General features: G+C 43.1%; 1 protein-coding gene across 9 annotated transcripts in view; it reads right to left on the bottom strand.

Moving 5' to 3' along the window:
- Smad1 (SMAD family member 1) overlaps window positions 1–16,723 on the bottom strand; it is a 66,120-nt gene extending 49,397 nt beyond the window's left edge. Inside the window, exons 1-2 of one of the 9 annotated variants that reach the window (XM_074041218.1) lie at window positions 12,411–15,396; window positions 10,373–10,460 (exon numbers count right to left, since the gene is read on the bottom strand). The gene's annotated coding sequence lies outside the window, so the exon portion shown is untranslated. The other 8 variants (XM_074041219.1, XM_074041217.1, XM_074041224.1 and 5 more) reach the window with 8 other exon arrangements.
- Between the last annotated feature and the right edge of the window lie 494 nt (window positions 16,724–17,217).

Raw genomic sequence — 17,217 nt, 5'->3', positions numbered from 1 at the left:
GAGAATGCAACAGCTAACAGCACTGTACAAAGGGACATGGGGGCAGAGCACTGGAAGCAGAGAGGAAAGCAAGTGTGAAGGCCAGTGAGCAAGAATGTGCCTCAAGTGTTCAAAGAGCAAGGAGTTCCATGGGGCTGGAATAGAGGGGGAAGAACAGGGGATACGAGGTCAGAGGTGACAGGGGCGGACCTGAGACATATATAGGACTGGGAATCCCTGGGAGATTTGAGCAGAGAAGAGTCACAATCTGACTTACCATCTCACCCATTACTAATGCTAGCTGAAAGGATGCAGGGATGGAAGCAGTGTGTGGGAGAGCAGGTAGAAGGCTTTGGCAATTATGAAGGCACAAGGTGTTTAGGTTTTGGACCAGTGTGGATGGCAGAAATGGTCAGATTCTGTATACATCCTGAAGGTACAGCCATGAATAAATAATACCACTTATGCAAATAAAATAATTAGCCATCAAGCTGAAGAAATCTGTTTTAATTTTTAGAGGTATGAAATCCTGTATCATGGGGACTGAGATTATTAGAAGACCAGTTCAAGAATTTGGACAGGAGCAGTATGGAGGGAGGGACTAGGAGCTAAAATCTTACAGGAAGTAGGTGGCTAATAAGGAAGGCAGGAAGTGGTAACAACTCCCCTGATACTCAAAGGAGGGGGTCTTTATGGAGCAGGGTGGAGGAATGGTCTGAGGGTGACAATGACGGGATGTGAAGGTTATGGGAGAACCAGGCAAGGCTTCAGAGAGCCACAGGGGAGGCGGCATCCTTACTTGAGCACATGCAAAGATCCCTATTCAAGGTTATTCCTGCTCTAAATAACCCAGGTATCTAAACAAGAACAGAATGGTTAAAGAAGTTATGGCACATTCATAACTTCTTCATGAACGTTGGACACACCCGTGTCCACTGTCCAACGTGCAAAACTCGTGTCATAACTTTTCAGTGGAAAGAAACTGCAGATCAATGTCTATATTATGAGTCCTTTTTAAAAATTACAAAGAGAAACAAAAACTGTCTTCGCAGAGATACGTGCACTTTTACAAGACTGGAAGAAACAAAACTGAAAGCATGTGGCTACCTTTAGGATGGAGCTGGGAGCAGGGGAGTGTGTAACAGCCACCATTTTTTCTTCTAACCAATGACTGTTTTTGAATTTAAAAATAAAAGTAGGTTAAAAAAAGTTATTCTACCTAGCTCCAGAAGATAGCAGTACGAGCAAGATTTATCTTTTTATAAAGGAAAAAATAACCGAAAGCGTATCTGTCCTGGGATTTTCAGAGAAATGTATTCCTGAACAAAAGGCTGGAATATGCCATCTATTTCTGGGTGAACAGGATATGGTTAAAAATGTCCTCTTTTATGAAATGTTATCATTCGCTGGTAAATGGATGGAAATGGAGAACATCATTCTGAGTGAGGTTAGCCTGGCCCAAAAGACCAAAAATCGTATGTTCTCCCTCATATGTGGACATTAGATCAAGGGCAAACACAACAATGGGATTGGACTTTGAGCACATGATAAAAGCGAGAGCACACAAGGGAGGGGTGAGGATAGGTAAGACACCTAAAAACTTAGCTAGCATTTGTTGCCCTTAACACAGAGAAACTAAAGCAGATACCTTAAAAGCAACTGAGGCCAATAGGAAAAGGGGACCAGGAACTAGAGAAAAGGTTAGATCAAAAAGAATTAACCTAGAAGGTAACACACACGCACAGGAAATCAATGTGAGTCAATGCCCTGTATAGCTATCCTTATCTCAACCAGCAAAAACCCTTGTTTCTTCCTATTATTGCTTATACTCTCTCTTCAACAAAATTAGAAATAAGGGCAAAATAGTTTCTGGTGGGTATTGAGGGGGTGGGGGAGAGAGGGAGGGGGCGGAGTGGGTGGTAAGGGAGGGGGTGGGGGCAGGGGGGAGAAATGACCCAAGCCTTGTATGCACATATGAATATAAAATTTAAAAAAAAAAAAAAGAATGTTCTCTTTTACTGAACAATTCAGTTTCACAGTCAAAAATTTCAATTTACAAGATAGTATACCATAAACAAACAAAAAATGCCTCCTTCCTATTCAAATCTCCTGTCCATCAACAACTCAAATATCCATCAAGATTTTCAATACATACATTTCTTACAAAAAAAAAAAATGTTCTGGCTTACTCAAATATCTCCCAGAGCAATTTGGTCCTGTCCCTTTTCAAGTATAAACCTATTATTTGGAAGAATAAATGACTTTTAAAACTCAAGTTTACATAAGCACTAGAGCAGATACTGCGGTCAGCCACATTTTACTTTCTTGCACAGGACAATCAATGACAGCCTGTTTTCAACCTGCCAAACACTGAGTGGACCCACAGTTATGCACTTGGCCACCTCAGAGGAGAAAACAAACAGCAGTGGCCCTCTTCCAAGAGGAAGAGCTCTTCCGCCTCAGGGCTAACAGCAAATTCTTCCATTGGTCTTAAAGAAATAATGATTTAGATATAAGTAAGCGTGGCCTAGGGAATCAGGTGAGACCTGTGCCATCAACTTGGGCCTTTTCTGCTTCCGATCATGGGTTCAGTCCAGTCCTATCTGGCGGACTTCTTCACCAGCCATAACTGAAAAACCCAGAAGGCTTGAGAATCCAAGTCCTCCTCCTGTATGTGTTCAACTACCAAAAGAGCTCTGGTATGCACTAATTCATTATGAACAAATTCTTCAAGGCTTACCCCTTAAAGACTCAGAAGGCAGTATGATACAGTTCCCACCACTACCAAGCTTACAGGAATAAAGTGTGGGGGCGGAGGGGAGGGAGCATGGGAACCATACGAGGAAGGCTGTCTAAGAGTCACAGGACTGGGTTCAGGCTGTTTAAAAGAACCAACTTACTGCAGGTAGAGTGGCCAACAACCAGTGCCTCTTTCTTCACTACGACTTCATCTCCTACACAACCTGGGCTTTGTGTTCCCTTGCAATGGGAATTCAAACGAGTTCAATGAACTATCAACCAGTCACATGGGTGAGTATGAAAAATGGGATGGATAATCCAAAGCAGTCTTAATAAAAATCAAGCCCTGCTCGAGAATGTATTATGATTTAACAAAGACATCTTTTAATTCCTTACATTTTTCTTAGAACAATGATAACGCTATTAAATACCCTGAGAACATGTCAACTTGAAAGTAATGTTTACCAAGGTTCAAAAACTGCTGTGGAAAATCTAAGTGGAAAACAGCTAACTATAACAGTTTCCTTATAAAAACTCCACAAATACTATTTGGTCATATAAATCACTCTATCTCCCCTTTCTGAATTTACAGTACAGACAAGAAAGAGCCTTTTACAGAACATCTGAAACACCATAGTTTGAGGACTCACTCTTTGATCACTCTCACCACCAATTTCAAAGGAAGAGGGTTGTGTTGGTGGTTCTATGGGAAATACTACACAAAGGTACACTGATGGTCCCCAACAATTTCAACACCGTTTATAAATATTCAGAGAGAATCCAGAATCACCTTCATGTGACCATCACCACTGCACTGAAGCACCAAGCCTGTGCTGAGTACTCCACACATCCCAAATCCCTTAATCTCTATGAGAATCCTATGTCAGTACTTTTTTAGAGGATGAAACTAAACAACAGAAAGGCTAGAGAGCGTGCCAAGGCCACCTCTGAACGGCCCCCCACTGTCTGATACTTAAAGCAGAGCCCATGGGTAAGAACTGCTTCTAATTTGGTTCTAATCCCTCCAACTCCTTCCCTCACCACTCATTTTTGGTTTTGTTTTCCTTCTTGAGATCTTCCCATCTTCCTAGAACAGGAAGAAATCAGTTACAATGACAAATAGGATTCATTTTCACCTGAAGAGCTTTAAATAAACTTAAGTAGTTCTAAGCTAAAATTCAAAAAGACAAGAAAATTGGCACAATTACTTCACACCAAGAGCCCATGTATGTGTTCAACTCTTAATCTCTTTTTGAGTCCGTGGAATAAAATTAAGCTCCTTTTAAGAAATTCATTTTCTTTACATTCCCATTCTTTTTAAGGTCCTTTACTGAAAACATAAGCAAAATGGTCCAAAACATCTATAGGATCGCTTTCTTCATGAGAAATAATACCTCCAATCAGGCAACTAGAGCGCTGGGGAAAATGTAAAGGATTCTTTCAGCACCCTATTTTAATAAGGTAAAATACCACAATATTTGCTGGAATGCCTAATCTACAGCTTTAAGTCCCAATGCTATCTGTGCTCTGAGAAGTGGAAGGAAAGATGTGTACTGGTGACTGGTGCGGCCGGGACAATGGTCAGCGACGCTCCTCCCACACTGTCCTCTGCCTCCTGCTCCCCTTTTCCATCCTCTGTTCCGGGGTGTCTACATAACCTTGACTCCACCTACTAGAGACCCACTGCCACTCCTCTGCTCCCCAGCCTCCCACTTGTGACAACAAAAAACCCTTGCAGAGATTAGGAAACGACCCACTGCTTTATTCTGCCACACTTCCCCTCTCTACCCATAACCTAAGTGCTGGATCCTCAGTAGATTTATTGAGCAGCACTTCTGTCAGACTCAGGATTTGCTGGTTCCTTCCAGGGAAAAGGAAAAGATGTCAAACAATCATATCCTTTGTTTCTATCTCTTTTCTTCTCAGAGGGAGGGAGAGAGAGAGGCAGTGAGGGGGACAGGGAGAAAGAGGAGAGAGAGAGAGAATGCACAAAATGGTGGTTAGCCTTTAACATGAGTGCTTACAACAGGCACCATGCTCTGCAAGTGTCACCCAGAATGACAGACAAGCATGGGTCACACCCACAGGACACTTCTAGCATGTCATGGTGGATTTCCTAAATCCAGGAGGTTTTAAAAACATCGAAATGGAGAAACGCACTAAGCAAGTATGTGCTGCGTGTCTGGCTAACAGTTCTTAATCTTGGTGTGCATCCCTGTAGCTCCTTCTAAACGCTCCCACTGTAACTCTGGTATAACTAGGTCCAGGTATTTTTGTGGAGCTGGATGTTCACGTAATTCTGATGTGCAGACAAGGTGGGAACCACTGTGCGGGCACAGTGCTAACACAAAGATCATAAAGACACTGTCCATACCCTCGAGGAACCCAGTCTCAAGAGTTATAATACGATAACTGAAATAAAAGTATCACAACAGAGGCCAGACTAGACAAGCAGGTTTGTACGGCTCCTCAATGTTACAAGATCTGAGTCCAAATCCAACATTTATGATCTTTTATCATACTTTATCAAACTGTGTAGGAGACACACTACGAATACAGTATACAGATTTCAGGAAACTTGTTGAGATAAAGAACACAGGTAGAAAGTAAACTGTTAATTGCAAACTTATTTCCCAATTCCTTGATTCTGAGATTATCCCAAATGGAAGTAAAATGCCTTCAAATTAAGGCTGTGAGACATTTATTATTGTTATGGCTTGTTGTCTAACTTTTCACATTACTGTCATCTCTTCTTACTGGAGAGACTGCTTCTTCAAGGTAGATTACCTTTATGTATTTTTCTTTCCCTCTCAAAATAAAGCTGGATGCACAGTACAAATGCATGGAATATTTGCTGAGTTGGTTAATGCTGGCTCGCACATTTAAGATATCCATGGTTTGGTTTTTTGTTTTGCAGTATGCAAATGCCATGCCCCCAGCGCTTTTTGCTTTAGTTACTTTTTGAACAGGGTCTCACGTTTATGCCTAGGCAGGCCTGGGTCACGATCCTATTTACTCTTCCCATACAGCTGGCATGACAGGCACAAACCACCCAGATTTTATTGGTTGAGATGCAATGTTGTGAACTTTTTGCCTGGGATGAAATCCTCCCCATCTCAGCCTCCTGAGTAGCTAAGAGCTGGGATATACTGTTTTTTAAAAGAGACTTTCCCCAAACACAGACCATCTCAGTCCACACAATTTGTCAACTCTCCACTGTTTAAATACAAATAAATGCTATAAAGTTTTTGGGCCAATCCATTTAAATGATGATGAAGTTAATTTTTTTTTTCACAGTTAACAGAAAAACATTTAAAACCAAACATTCCCTCAAGCTTGAGCAAACTAATCAGAAGCACTGAGAACATAAACACAAATCCAGGGAAAATTAAGACATTGCTGTTAATTGTGCCAAACTGCAAAGCCAGCAATGGGCAAAGAGCAAAACGGGAAGCTATGGTAGAGCATGGCTAGCTACATACTACATACTACATACTACATGCTGTCCTGAGTTTCAGGAAGGGCTAAGTGTATACTTTCTACAGCAAAGTTCACGACTCATTATTCCCCTTTTACTAAAATTAACATACCAACACTCACCCTCTCTCCCCAAGTTAGCTTCAAGAGTTTGAGTGAGTCTTGACAAGGGCATACCAGTTCAGGGCCCCTACTCCCAGGCACTTGTCACTCAGAAAGGACCTAAGGATGGGGAGAGGACAGCAGGACAAGTGATGAGCCTGTAGATGAGATTTATAAGCTCCCTCCCCCCCCCATTCTGAAATGACTGCCAATCACTTATAAGAAAGGAGATGGTGTGGCAGAAGATGCAGATTCTGACTCAATCTATATTAGTGAGGGAAGAGGCCACTTGTGCTCACCTAAGACTACTTTTTATTTTTTTTTGGTAGCACTGGGGTTTGAAATCAGGACCTCATGCTTGCTAGGCTCTATCACTTGAGCCATGCCTCCCTCCCCTCACTTAAAAAAAAAAAGAAAAAAACCTTATGAGGTTTTACTATGTGGAGGGACTTTTCTCACTTTTTTGTTGCCTCTTAAACCAATTTATCTCAATAATCAAAACCATATTCCAAGACATCACTGTATCTCACACAAATGAGTAAATGCCACTATAAAATCTAATACTGCAACACAGGTAGTAGAGAAAGATGTTCTAGAGAGGACTGGTATCTTAAGGCTCATGAATCATGCCAGCTGACTGAGAAATGTGAATAACTGGTAGCTCCAGGGCCAGGTGTGTGCCAGCAATCAGAGAATGGAGGATCTGTTGAAGACTAGATGGGGAGAAAGAACTCTGGAGTGTCTATCAAAAACAAACAAAAACAAAAGGGGTTGGGGGGGGGGGCGTGCCTAGCAAGCTTGAGGCCCTGAGTCCAATTCCCAGGACTGCCGATAAACAAGAAGAAAAACAAAACACTGGGAGCTGTGAAAGGACTAGAAACACCTCTCATTCTAATAAGATTCTTGTCCCAAATCATGTATGTCACAGAGTACAGGACTATCGAGGAGATGGGACAGAAAAGAACTCCAGCATGCATACATGTATATGCATACACATATGTATATAGCAAGCTACATATGTATGTATATATACAGTGATGTGTGTATCTTGTACCTCCCTGTAACTTCCGATTGTCTTAGGCTGCTCAGAACCATTGGCTTCCTTTCCTTCAATGAGAAAAGCCCAGTGTTCCCAGACTGACACTTTCTAGTCCAAAAAGGGAAACACAGTAAGAGAAGACATAACCTGTTCCAATGAGTTGTCATCTGATCCAGAGCACAGCAGAACATTTTACGTTTATCAGTTTGCATTTCATTTGTTTGTGAATCACTTGTTCAAATTTTTTTCGATTTTTTTTGTTTCCTATTGATTTTAAGATTTTTTTTTTTTTAAAAGAATAATAACTTGTTGAAATCTGTTGTCTTTCAGGTTGTGTTTGCCTAATTTAGTCACATAAAAAGTTGTCAGAACTAAATAATTTTCTTTATGGTTTCTGCCCATGGAGTCACATGCAGAAAGGCTCTGTAGTAGCTATAAATAAATAAATACACCTATCTTCCTCACCTAACAATGATAAGACTCCATGCCAGATCTTTCTGCACTGAGCATGTATTGCTACAATGGGCAAAAAAAAAAAAAAAAAAAAAAAAAAAATAACACTAATGAATGCTTTAACAAAAGCCATAGATAAATCCAAAACACTTACTTTTAAAAGCCTGGGGCAATTTAAATAACTTCCCTAAATCATTAAAAGGATTTATCCCTTAGCTCAATTACTATGCTTTTCTTAAAAACCTTTCTCTAGAACTGTCAGGGAAACGCACGATGTACAAATTACTAAAGTTGATATTTCACAATGTCATTACCAGGGTTCCTATAGCTTAACTCCCCCAGTCATTTAGTCCATTAGTCTCCTATCCCTGGACTCCCTTATCCAGATTGGCCTGGATACTGCCCTCATTAACATGCTAAGACTGTTAAAAAAAAATTTAAAAAAAACACTGATTTTTTAAATTGTTAACACAGCTGAATGTTTATTATGTGGCAAGTCCTATGCTAAGTCTTTTATGTATTCTGTCCTTCAGATTAAGATATACCTCTTACATTTTAATACTCCTCTGCTCATGATTCACGGAAAGTCTCACTCAATTGACAGCATTTTTCTTCCTCAGTGGTACATGAAATAGTTAAGATTTGATAAAATATGGAAATATTCCTCATTTCTTCTTCAAAGCTATCTGAAACTGTTCTACTTTTTCAAATGAGGGACAACCAAAAAAGTTAACGTAGCTTTCCAAGTCATAAACCAGGTGAGTGCTGACTTATACCCAGGTGGTCTGATTCTATGCCTTTACTTACCTGTGAACCCATTTGCTACCCGTGGGGCAACCAGGTCAAGTTGTGCCACCTCATCCAACTTCACACCTACTGCTTAGAATTTGAATTCTTCATAGTTTCCCTGGTATACTATCCACAAAGGTTCTTCTGAAACTCCAGTATTCTTAGAAGTTCCCTACCTCACCGTCTGCTGATTCCCCTACCTTACCATCACACAGAAGGGGCATACCTCTTTCAATACTGGGAAGCTGAGCACAGGCTGACCCAGCTCTGCCACGTGTGTTCCTCTCCTACACAGACTCCATTCTGCTGCTTCCTTAGACAATTTTTCCTCCTTACATTACAGGTGTAACATCTTGTCATCTGCATTCCAGATCACTAACTCCATTGTCTTTAATCGCTCTCTATTAACTTTTTTCCCTCAACCTCCAAATATGAAAAGGTTGCATCTATTTTGAAAAATAAGTCACTCAAGGAACTCAGTTTTTCTCACAACTGCATTCACTTGATTATCTGGTTTTTTCCCTTCTTTATCCTGATCCATACATTTACTCTTCCAAACCTACTTTTGGACTTCTCCCCAGGATGCCCTGGTTTCTCTACTCCTCTGAGCCTACACCTTCCTTCCAGGTCCATCGTCTGCTTCAGATATGCCTCTTCCTTGTACTAATTCCTGATTGTGGACCCCATGGAAACCGCCTTGGCTAGCTGCTTCCTTTTCTCTGAATATGTGGTAGATGACTGCTGAGTCCATACCAGAGCTCTGTATAACACTTCTGCTTCAATTCAACACACCAATTTGAAGTTCTCATCTGCAGTCCTTACTCCTTCTCCAACCAGTTCTCTCCTATTAAGTCACTCATTTTTCACCTGTTGAGGTTGGAAACAAGGACCATCTTAGACACCTGCCTCAGTTACTCTGTAGCCATATCATCACCAATTCTTCATGATTTTGCTTTTGCCCACAAATCTTCTTCTACTTCTACCTCTGTCAGAGATTTGTCATCTCAAATAGCTTTCTTAATAATCTGGCATCCAGGCTCTACCCCCTTCAAAGAAAACGGCATGTTCAAACCCTTTCAGTGACTTCCCAGTGCTTCCCTATTCTGGCACACGAAGGCCCTTGAATTCTCATCCCCACTTAACTTCTGAGTATTTCCACCCCACCGTTCTGGACTCCCTCAGGCAGAGCTACTCACTAGTTGATATGATAGCCACACACGCTACTGAAACATGAGCTAATTAAGACCAAAAAAATGCACTCTTTTAGTTGCACCAGCCACATGTAAGCACTCCACAGTCACCTATGACCACTACAGTAGCCAATATGGAGCATTTTCATCAATGCAAACAGTGCTGCCAGAGCTACCCAACACTCCTGCTCATGTCCCAAGCTCTGTATGCCATTCCTCTGCCTGGGTCTCTCTCTCTCTCTCCCTTCTATCTATGCAAGTCCACGTCCTTCCAGACCACAGCTGTCCTCACGTGAGCTGTCAGGAAGACTACTCCTGTATTACCTTGTTTGGTTTTTCATTCTTATGTGCTTCTCACTAGTTAGTAACAGCATAGTTTGATCAAGAAGGTCCCTTCATCCAGTTGTTCTCAACAGGGTCCATTCTGCCCCTCAGAGGACCTGGGCAATATCTGGAGATGCTTTTGGTGGCCAAAGTTGGGGGCTATTATTTGTAGTTATCATGTTGAAGTCACAGACTGCACTCCACAGTGCATGGGACACCCCATAACAGGGATCCAGACCCTGAGAACAAACCACAAACCACGGCCAGGCTGAGCACCTACCTTCAAACTTTCTGTGTCCCTCTGCATTTTTGGTGGTGCCGGGGATGGAACTCAGGACCCCATATTCATGGAATGAAGCATGCATTTACTGTAATAATACACCAAACCACCAAATAAGAACTTATTTAATATCCCTCATCCATTAAAAAAGATGTTTTCTTTCAATGTAAACAAAAAATCTTGCATCTAGCTAAATGAATGACTTTATTTAATGCCTAATTATAGGACTTGAAGATAATTGGTTCACTTTTTTTTTTTTCCTTGTGGCATTTGAAACTGAAAGGAAAAAAACCTACACAGGTCTGAAATACTTCCACTTTACATAAGCACACCACAAAGAAACCGCAAAAGACAGACAAGGAGAGGAAAATGAGTGAATGGTTTGAGCAACTATACCCCAACAATGTGAGACTGTAGGGGGGCAAAAATATCTACAGTATAGCAGCCCTAGAATTAAGGGGAACTAAAAATAAAGCATTAAAAAATTATATACGAAAATATAGCTTCCAATCCTCTTCTCAAACCTGACAGTGAATACTCATTTACATCCTGAGCTCAAAAGCATCTCAGTGCATAATTAATGGTTGTGTGAGTACATGTTCTTTCTTTGACTTCAGGAATGTTGTCTCAAAAAAAAAAAAAAAAAGTTAAGAAATCAATCCACCACACCACAGATCTAGGTTCTTGAAAGAGAAACATAAGGCTCCTTTTTTTTCAACACTCAGAAACAAACTGAGAAGAGATTTCAGAGAATAACCAGGTAAGGCCTCTGCAAACCTTAGAGGGGCAGATACTTTATTCTCAAGAGGGAATCTTCTGGTTTTAATTATAACAAAAATTACAGAGATGCTACACTGTTCAAATATTGCAGCTCCCAGTGCCTTTCTAGAACTCTGATGTAGACACTGAAGTTGACTGTTCACAAAAGTTTTTCTCTTCCTCTCTGAAAGATGGTGTTTGGTATGCAAATGAATGCTCTAGAGCGCCTGCTCAGTTCTGCAAGTCAGCCAGCAACAGCTGTAAATGTTGTTTTGCCTACAGGACTAGCTGTGTTAGAACACTGACCTCATCTTAATGCACACCTAAGAGAATAATTTGATTTAGACTTTAAGTAGTTACATCCATGCAACTTAGCTTTATCTCTTTAAAAGAGGCAATTGCAGAGGAAGTACTGAAAATACTGCAAGCAGATCACCATATTACACTGAATACTTGTACTGCCAGGTAACAAAAGAAAAGGCATATAAACTAAGAGATTTCAGTTCGGTGCAAAGAGGCACCCCCATTTGTTTTTGAGGCATACTCTGTAATCTTGGTAGGAAGAAAAAAAAACCCACATACAGAAGTACCAAAGCATTTCATCAACCTCAAAGTCACCTTATGACTTAATTTTCTCTATCTTTTTATATTTTTTCTTTTCAGGCTTCCAACTCAGTCTAGTATTCACCTGGTCTCTTCCCTACAGACCCCAAACTTTAGCTGTTGGTGAGGAATGCGATCTGAAAGTAAAAAAAGGAGCTTCACCTATTTCTCTGTATGTCAGAACTATCTGATTTACTATGGACTTGGTACAATCTTGGATCTCCTATTTTCTAATAAAGTACCATTGATTAAATTAGACATAGGGCTTTTGTTTTCCACCTCTAGAGTGAAAAAAAATCAACTTTATTCTGTAGAACACAAGCACTTTTCTATGGTTATCACACTTGATTCCTACTTAGCTCAAACAATGTTAGGTAGAAAATGTCAATTATCATGCCAAAAAAATTCTTCTTCCCTCCCTTCCCCAAATGATCCTGGAACACAGCCCAGCAACACAGTGAGCATGGCGAGAAAAAACAAGAAACACTCAACAGCAGTGAGATCCAAGTCTGGCATTCTGGCTTCCAGTCACCACTAGGACTGGAAGCTTTAGACAAGGCAGGTAATGTCTTTGAGCCTCTGACAGCTAGTTCGTCTTGATACGAACCAACAGGGTTAGGAAATCCTTAAAGCAACTGTAACACTAACTAACTCTATTCTCTGAACAGGAACTTACAAATCACTGTTTATGAAAGCCCTTGACTCAAGTTCCGTGGATGTACTTCCCCTGGAAGATCTTGCATCACGGCTACTTCAGTGTGCACAAACTTGCCAGGGCATCTGAACAGCTCTGGATAGGTGGACAGAAGCAAAGAAAAGACACAGAAACCATAGGTCCGTTACATTCTTAAAAAGCTCTGACTGCCCTCCCCGCAAAAAGGCACGAACAAGTGAACTGTGAGACATTACACAAAAGCAGACGTCGAATTAAAAAAAAATCCTCAAGGAATTTGTGAATTAAGTACCCTTATCTCAAGATGCAGAGCTAACTGCTGAAGGAAAACAGTAATTTTGACTAGACAGATAAACTGCTAGTAGAACCATGAGCTTGCGATTACGTACAAAAACAAGAAGCAGGAATTATGCAGAAAAGCAGAGAAAAAATTGGGCTCTGAAAGGCATTGCTTTCCTGTCAGATTTATTCTTCAAGTTATGTCCTGCGTGGGTAACTATTAACACTATTTTTCTCTTTTTAAACAGGGACAACAGGCACAAGTCCCCCCAAAGTACAATACAGGGGGAGTAACACACAATGGCACCATGCCTAGTCGGTATTCTAGGTGAGAACCAAAAAATATAGTTAAGAAAGAGGCTCTGGGTGGAGTCAGATTGCCTAGTCCTTATCCCAGCTAAGAATTTATAGTCACTCACTTGTTACACAGCCTGAGGCAAGACACTCAAGTTACTCTGGCCTCAGTTTCTTCACCTATAAAATGTGGTAACAGTCCTTAGGAAAGTTTGGAGGCTTAAATGAGGTGAGTATTCTAAATAATGCCTGGCAGAGTAAATACTCAAAAAAAGATTACTATAAATAATCTAAATCAAACTATGACACTAGTGAGAAATAAGATCTGCAGAAAAGTCAACCTCATTTATTTTATTCATTCAGTAAGCTTCAACTTCCAAGCTGCCTGGTTTAAGAACAGCTAGTTAGTAGTAAATTTAACTGGTTTAAGAACAGTAGTAAACTTAACTGATATACGTATGCTTGCCTCTCTGTGACCTTATAAGCCCCTTAGTGGAGGTAATAAGTGAGAAGAGAGGTGAAGTAGGTTCTGGGGCAGCACTGTCTGTACCTTTCCGTGATAATGGAACTTGTCTATGTACTCACTGTCCAATATGGCAGTCACTCACCACATGTGACTATGGAGCACTTGAAATTTTGTAGTGCCAAGAAAATGATTTTTTATGTAATTCTGATTAATGTAAACAAACAGCCAGATGTGGCTGTGGGTACCTGACTGGATAGCATGGCCTTGGATGACCCATAAACTGAATAAAGATTATACAAAATTTAAGCAAAATCAAGGGTCTTCTTTTCCTGAACTGATACAGTCAATTCCAACAGTTTTGTTTTCAATGGAAACATGGTAACTATGGTTAGTTAAAGAAATAAACATGTCAGCTCAGACAGCAATATAGTGCAAATTCAGTGCTAATAAAAGCAATGCAGATGAAGAAGTGTGTGGTCCTCTGGTATTTTAGAAGGCCAAGTTAAATTCAAGTTCATATGAAGCATGAATTAACACACAGATCAGAACTGCAAAGGTCCCAAGCAGTCCCCCAAAGCATCTGTTTCTATGCCACCAAATGGAAAGCTACTTTTCCAATGCAAACTCAACATCTCTGCATTTATCTCCCATCTTTCTTCCCCTCTTTCAGAAACACCAATGATCCTGGCTGACTGGGCCTTTCCACTCTGAACAAAACCCATGTACCACTTGTAACTGAAGGATAACGCCAGACTCCTGCTTAGCTGCCCCTGTAATACGGTTTAATTATGATGACTGAACTAATAGGCTGACATCATAGACTTTTACAGGCTGACCCCATGTCATCCTGATGTATCATTTTGCACCAGTTCAGTGCTGTAAATCAATTTAAGATCTCAAGCAGGTTGAAAAGGCTGGTAATGGTGCTCTCTCTGCCGTCTCTGGAGACCTGGCATTATACACAACTTACATTATTTATAAAGCCTCGGCGAAGCCTCCATTAGCCTTGTAAGACTACACAAATGAGATCTGTTACACACACAACTTGGCCTTGATTACGTAAGCTGCTGCAGCTTAAATATGCTCGCCTAATTACACTCAAGTTTATTCTCCCCCAATCTACCAAGCTATTACAATTCTACCTTGAACAGAGAATTGCTGGAACACTTAATGTTTTAATGAAGTTAGCAAGAATAAATAAATAATAAAAATTAAAAATTTACTTAAATGCCAAGAGGTGTAAGAGGCTAGCAATTTTAATTGCCTAAAAACTGTCATTTTCTAAAATGCAAAGGTCAATAGCTCTTCAAGGGTATAAAACCAAGGGATACTACTGCAAAAAGAAAAAATGGATTTGATTGCATACCTATGATGGCAGGGGTCAAAACTAAATCAAGGACAAATCCCTACCCCAGAAGAAACCGGATCCTGCCTGGACCCTAGGGCATCAAGCACCTCCAGAAAACCATCTCTGGTCAGTATTACACAAATGGCACGCCACCTGCACAGAGATGTCAAGTAACTATCTGCACATGGGAGAAAGGGGGAGGACAAACGCTTTAATCCGTACAGCATTTTTAGGCCTGCCACCTCCATCAGAGTATCACTGATTTAGTTACACCAACCAAAAATGCCTCCAATATAATTTAAACTAGCGATCATAAAAACTCAGATGAAAAACGAGGGTGGCCAGAGAACAGTTTTCTCACTGTGCTACTGAGGTGGGGGGCACATTTCCATGGCAGGCGAGAAAGGTTTGGGGGGGGAAGAGAGACAGAGAGAGAGACAGAGAGAAAGAGAAAGAGAGAGAGAGAGAGCGCAGAGAGAGATTGATTCTGTGATTTAGCGCAGGACTGAGAGCTCCAGCCACAGGAAGACATGACCACAGAAACCAGACAACTTTGGTTTCATTCCACACTTTGGAACTTCAGATGCAATGGAAAGAACCCAAGAGAGGGTTCGAAAAAAGCCGGTGGTCCCAGCACTCACGCAAACGATGCTTTCTAGGGAGAAGGTGGCGAGACGGGCCTCGATTTGCACAAGCGAAGCGCCTGGACTTCCTGGGGTTCTTGCACGGTGTGTTTAAAAAATCGCAAGCGCCTCAAAATAAACAAAAGCCGCAGCTCCTGCAGTCGTGAGATCTGGCAGGCGTTTGTCCCTCCTGCCTTCCCAAGTCACATCAACGAAACGCTTCGCAGACAACAAGCCCGCGTCTGTCCCTCACTCCCCGGGCCACCTTCCTACAGAAACCACCCCTGCAAACACCAACAAAGGCCGGGGAGGCCGGCAAAGGCGCAGTTGTTCAGGGCGAGCACTGGAAAACGCATGCGGTGAGGCAATCGGATCCGGGAAGGGGAAAGGAATGAGACGACGCTCGGCGACGCGGGGGGTGTAGGCGGAAGGGGAAAAAAACTCCGCGCCGCCGCCAAGCCTCCGAATAAATGAGGGAATTTCGGTGCGAACTTTCCTTGACCTCGACCCCAAAGCGGCCGGTGGAGGTGGACGGTGGGGGGACACCGAGGGAAGCCCGTGTGGGGGAAACCGAGGGGCCCGGGTGTCCCCGCTCCGCTACACACGGGAAGGGCAGCGCCGCGTCGTCCTCGGACGCCCCGCAAGGGTGGCGGGCGGCGCGGGACACAATGGGGCCGCGCGCACGGCCTGGGCCCGGGACAGGGAGCGGGGCGCAGGCCCGGGGCGAGGCTTCCCCGCCTCCGTCCCAACAAAGCCGCCAGGGGAGCGCAGCCGCGGGCGGCAGCACGACGAGGTGCAGGTTCGTTCCCCCCCCCCCATACACACCCCGAGCGGCCCCCAGGGCGCCATCATGGGAGGTTGGGGGTCCGCACGGCCCTGGCCCGAGCTCCGGCGCGGGGCGGGGACCGGGGGACTCGGTCGGTGTCCTTTACCGGCTTGCCGGGCGGCGCGCCCATCCGCGCGGACACACGAGTGCCGGGCAGCGGGGTCCCTCCCCGCGCCCCAGGCCGGCCGGGCTCCGCGCGGCCTCTCCGTCCTCGCTCGCTCGCTCCCCGAGCCTGGATTGATCTGGTCGCGCTGGCGTCAGGGAGTCGGAGCCGCCCAGCCTCCACTCCGCGGCTGCCAATACCCGGCGCACTCGCTCACCCGCTCGCTCGCCCGCCCGCTCGCTCACTCACTCTCACGGCCGCTCGTTCGTTCGCTCGCTCGCTCGCTCACACGCGCACACGCGCGCCGCCGCGCCAACCAGGGATCCTCTCCAAATTCCCGGCCCGCGCGCCGCGCGCAGCGCAGCTCAGCCACCGCCTCCCCCACCCCGCCCCCACTTATTCCAGGGAGGAAAAGCTGCGCGTCGTCCTCCTGCCTCTCAGTCCTGTGAAGCGCCGTGGTGCATTATTATCTGCAAGTCAATTTCGAGGTGCCATATGTTTATTTTCTCAAAATGTTCACGAACACGTCCACCGCGCCCACGAGCCGTCCTATAAACGTGGAGTGCATTTTTGACTCGACTTTTGCCGTCTGGTTTTTAATTGCCCTTCATTCACCCTCCCCCAACGATTTGCAGATCCTAGAAGCTGCAAGTGCTCCAAGTTGGATACCTATTAACTATTGCATATGCTTATACCAAGCCCTGAGTCATTGATTATTTTGTGTCAACTCGGGATACAATGATTCCAGTGGGTAACGCTGCTCCAAGTAATGACAGAGGCCACAAGGAGGTATCTCTGGAATAATGTAAATTTTTGGTCTACTTTTTACAATCTTTTAGATGACGTAACCCTCCCCAAGCAAAAACAAACT

This window comes from Castor canadensis, chromosome 9 (assembly GCF_047511655.1).
Source record: "Castor canadensis chromosome 9, mCasCan1.hap1v2, whole genome shotgun sequence".
NCBI classification, from domain to species: Eukaryota; Metazoa; Chordata; class Mammalia; order Rodentia; family Castoridae; genus Castor; species Castor canadensis.
This window is presented reverse-complemented; position numbering and strand designations above follow the sequence as displayed.